Below are 5,064 nucleotides of genomic sequence, written 5' to 3'. Positions count from 1 at the left end.
GACAGTTACAGGATGTAGAAGTCACCTCGATTAGGGGTGTGGCCGGGATCCGGGAGCACTCCCCGTTCGAACCACATCAATCCAAGCTCCAGAGGATCTGTGGCCACACATTCCGATTACTTACCTGGCAGGGAAGCAACCATAAGCAGCTTTGTTGAATGAAGAAATACTTTGTGAATGACTGTCTGTGAATGAAAGTGCTTTTTGTGAATTTTAGAATGCGGAATTCATTGTTCATGTGTCTGAAACCTGTTTGGAAAAATAATGGAGTTGCATGTTTCTTTTAGCTACACCCACTTTTTCAAAGAGAATGAATTTTTTTTTTAACCCACCCTTCGTAGTGTTGTCCTGCATGTGGGAAGTCTTCAGAATGTGTGAACCTTACAAGGGAAACAATACAAGGGCTCTTGGGGCCGAGTATCATTAGACGTGCGGTGTGCCCTTACAATAGCCTGTTTGGCCTGTGCAGAAACCCTACAAAAGTTGGAGGATGACTGTGGACTACCGACAACTGAACACCTTTGCCCCTCCCCTGGCAATCGCTGTCCCAGATGTAGTAACTATAGCAGAGCAGCTGTCTGAAGAAGATGCGGAGTGGTATGCGGAAATCAACGACGCCAATGAGACACACAAGGTCGGGCGAGCGCAGCAAAACTCCATAGTGCGCTGGAAATGGTATACGGCAGACAGAGCAAATAAAGGGAAAGAAAGAATCACCCGACTACATGAGCATGTGGCTGAATAACCACAAACAGCAGAGAGTGAACTTACACAGTCGTCTGTCCGTTTAACCAAACAGTCACCGATCTCCTGGGGCGTGTCTTTTGAACATAGCCATGTCTGGTTCACAGATGGCTCAGCGGTCTGGCGAAACGGCCTTCGGCGATGGCGAGCCGCTGCCTTCAATCCAAAAACCCAGACAATTCTGCATGATGAGAGCATGGGAGGCTCCTGACAGCTAGCATAACTACCAGCTGTAGCCCTTGCGTTAGAAGAGGAACAGCAACAAGTGCACATACATACTGACTCATGATCATTAGACAATGGCATGACGAGCTGGATGCAAAACTGACATGAACATAACTGGCAAATAACTAGGAAAGACTTGTTGGGAAAGCATCTATGAACAAATATGGCCCAAAGCCCAAAGGTGAAAATAACTGTATAGCATGTGGACGCTCACATGAAAAACACTTCAAAGACCTTTGAGTATAATAATACCATTGATAATATAGCCCGGGTACGGGCTGTCAAAGAGGCGGAAGAGGAAGAATATGGCAGAGGTAAGTGGACTCACCACAAATCTAGACATGTGGTCATTCAGGGTACGATACAATGGGCACGAAATAGGGGCTTACATTTGACTACGGACGGTGTTAAACAGATCATAAACATCTGTGAAATTTGTCAAAAGGTGAAGAATTTTCCCCTACAATGACGAACCGGTGCCCATATTAAGAGAGGGAGTCAACCAGCTCAAATATGGCAAGTTCATTATGTAGGACGTTTATCATTGCAACAACGGTTCCAATATTTGCTCACAGCTGTTGATACCTATTCTGGACCTTAGATAGCTTATTCAGTGACTAAAGCGAATCAACAAAGTACGATTAAAGGACTGGAGAATTTAATCACATACTATGGTGAGCCAGCAGAAGTACAGTCCGATAATGGGTCGCACGTCAGAAGTCAAACAGTGCAACAGTGGGCGGTAGACAACGGTATCTATTGGATGTTCCACATACCATACTATCTGCAAGCTGCAGGGTTAATAGAACGTATGAATGGAGTACTTAAGCAACAGGTTCACTCCCATTAACACATTGCAAGGGTGGTTAAAAGCCTTACCACAAGAAGTGCGCTATTTGAATCACCGACCGTGGCGGGGGGGGGGGAACTCCCATAAGCCGCATGTTAGGCTTATTGAAAAAGAAAATCAGACTCAGGACACAGTTTATGAAGGAGGAAAAGTGTGGGTGCAGTACCCCCAGAAACACTTGCAAGCAGGGGAAATTTTAGAGATAGGAGAAGGAAACACGTATTGAGTGCTCCTGACTGGTCAAGAAAGTCCTCTCTGTGTTGACAAGGGTAAATTGATTAAACGGGGCTGAATTAACATACCTATGCTTCCTCCCACAGGAATTCTGCCCAAAATGGCGACTTACCAACTCGTACCAGTCTCTGTGTCTCGTTGTCTGTGACTGTGCTACTTCCATCCTCAAATACAGCATGGGATGGCCGTCTAGGATGGCCGATAGGTTAGCTAACACTGATCGTACTCAAGACAAGTACTAACATTCCTTCCACTGCAGACCTAACTCGTTTGGCTCAATTCCTAAAAACTAACACTGATCGTTGTCTTACTCGTCGCGTTATTACTGCTTGAATGTATTCTTAGGAGTAGATTGCGTTCATTGCTTACGCATACTCAACGTGTAACTGATTCCATACGCCTTCAACTTGATAATATTACTTAGAATGTCTACACATCAAGGGTGGATTGTATTATATGGGGTTAATCACATAGGAATAATTATGATATTTAGTCATTCACAGTGCATTTCTGCTCCATGCTTCATGGATAGAAAGAGAGAGAAAGTGACCTTGAGACGCACACCAGCTTGAGACTGTCCGCGGCTCGAGGTCTCATGCATTGTGGACAAGCACCTGGGGCTTTACAGATTAGGAGTTGGCCATAAGCCACATGCACCCATGTTTTGTTCTATAGTATGTTTATTTGATAGCATAAAGGTACGGCACTGTCCCGTAGCTCTTTGAACTTCGCCTTGCACAGTGATTCGCGAGCGGTGCTGGGACCGCTATTTGCTCCAGACCAGCCGTCGTTTGTGGAGCTTCAGACGGGCGGAAGGCCGTGAGCGTTGTTGCATCTTATCATACTTCTCTTTTTATCGTAAACTGTATTATTAATGTTTCTTTTCTCTCAGTAAACGGTATATTATTCTTTACTTCATTTGTCTTGTCTCTTATTTATCATTCGCCCAGATCCCGAATCTGGATCTATTTTTATAGATCCAAAACATAGGGATCGCCAGATAAGTGGAGCTGAGTCCATGATCAGATCTTAAATGATCTTATTGAATGGTGGAGCAGGCGCGAGGGGCGAAATGGTCTGTTGCTGCTCCTATTTCTTATGTTCTTATGAATTACTCACAGGAATCCAGGTCTGGTATAACCAGGGTGTTGTACAGTTGCAGGATAACTTCTAAGCTATTTTGTTCTAGTCCTCTAGAGATAAAGGCCAAATATTTGATTAACCTTTTTGATTTTTGCATCTACCTGTTCATGACTTTTTAATGGACTATGCACCTGGACCCTAAGTCTCTTTTGATCTCCACTGCATTTAGCTTTTCAAAATTTGGAATGTATCATGTTCTATCATTTTAGATGCAAAACTGATTAAATCAAATTTGCCTACATTGAAATCCATTTGGTAGAGTTTTGACATTTCACTTAAACTATCGATATCCTTTTGCAATGTTATCCTGTCATCTACATTGCATATAATATCGCCTATCTTTGTGTCATCAGCAAGTTTCTACATATTACTTTCTATGCCTTCATCTAATTAATTAATAAATACTCTGAATAGTTGAGTCCCCAACATAGATCCCTGTTGGACACCACTATTCACCCCTGCCAAATTGAATACCTAGCCATTATCTACACTCTCTGCCTTCTGCCGCTCAGCCAATATCCTAACCAGGTTATTAATCTGCCTTAAATTTAATGGGCTTCTACTTTAGTTAATATAATGTTATGCTTGTCTCAAATGCTTTCTGGATGTCCATATTAAGAATAGGCATAAACATTTCCCTGTCTACGAATTAAGTAAGCTCCTCAAAAAACTCAACAAGCTTGTCAGGCATGACGTACCTTTCACAAATCCATGCTGGCTCGCTCTGATCATTGGAAATTTCCAAGGTGTCCTGTCACAATAATTACAGAATGCCTGTGATAGGGTGGAATGCAGGAGTACATTGTCACATAATCTTTCCTGCTTCCACCGCTATCACAAACTTGCCCTTTTGTTCTTTCCGCCGCAACCTTATTTCACTGCCGCTGCGCTTGCTTAACATTTGATTTCTCTAATTGTTTCCAGTTCTGACGAATGGCCACCAACCTGAATCGTTAACTCGGTTATGATAAGCTCATGATCGCCGAAGTGTTTCCAGCATTTTCTCTTTTTATTTCCGATTTCCGATTTCATGCATCTGCCGTATTTTGCTTCTGTAAAAGTAAACGTCGGATATCTGCAATGTGCTCACCACTTCCTTTAAAACCCTATGATGGAAATAATCTGTTCCTGCGATTTGCCAACCCACTGTACCACTATTTTATGTATTGCTGCTATTTTACTTATCTTCATCTTTTTGAGTCGCTAATTTATTCAATATTAGTTTGCTTGGGATTTCGCTACTGGACCGGAGGATTTGTGTACAGCTTTGCTTTTTCCGAAATATTATGAAAAATCCAGAAAAATGTTGCGCGGTTTTAGAGGAATTGATATAAATATATTAAAATTCTGTATGAAAGAATAGGAGCAGGAGTAGGCCATATGGTCCCTCGAGCCTATTCCACCATTTACTATGTTCATGGCTGATCCGGTCATAGAATCAGTTCTACATCCCTACTCGCTCTCCATAAGCCCTTATTCCCTGATTGCTTGAACAACTGTCTATCTCTTTCTTAAATTTATTCAATGTCCCAGCTTCCACAGCTCTCTGAGGCAGCGAATTACACAGATTTACAACTCTGAGAGAACAATTTCCTCCTCTCCTCAGTGTTAAATGGTCGGCCACTTGTTCTAAGATTATGCCACCAAGTTCTCGTCTCCCCTCTCAGTGGGAACATATTTCTGCATTCACCTTGTCAAGCCCCCTCATAATCTTATACATTTCGATAAGATCAACACTCATTCTCCTGAATTTCGATGAGTAGAGGCCCTACCTACTCAACCTTTCCTCATACGTGAACCCCCTCATCACTGGAATCAATTTATATTATTATCCGACCCGGGAGTGAAAAGGAAAATGTTCATCAATT

Source organism: Pristiophorus japonicus, chromosome 23, assembly GCF_044704955.1.
Source record: "Pristiophorus japonicus isolate sPriJap1 chromosome 23, sPriJap1.hap1, whole genome shotgun sequence".
Lineage (NCBI taxonomy): Eukaryota > Metazoa > Chordata > Chondrichthyes > Pristiophoridae > Pristiophorus > Pristiophorus japonicus.
This window is presented reverse-complemented; position numbering follows the sequence as displayed.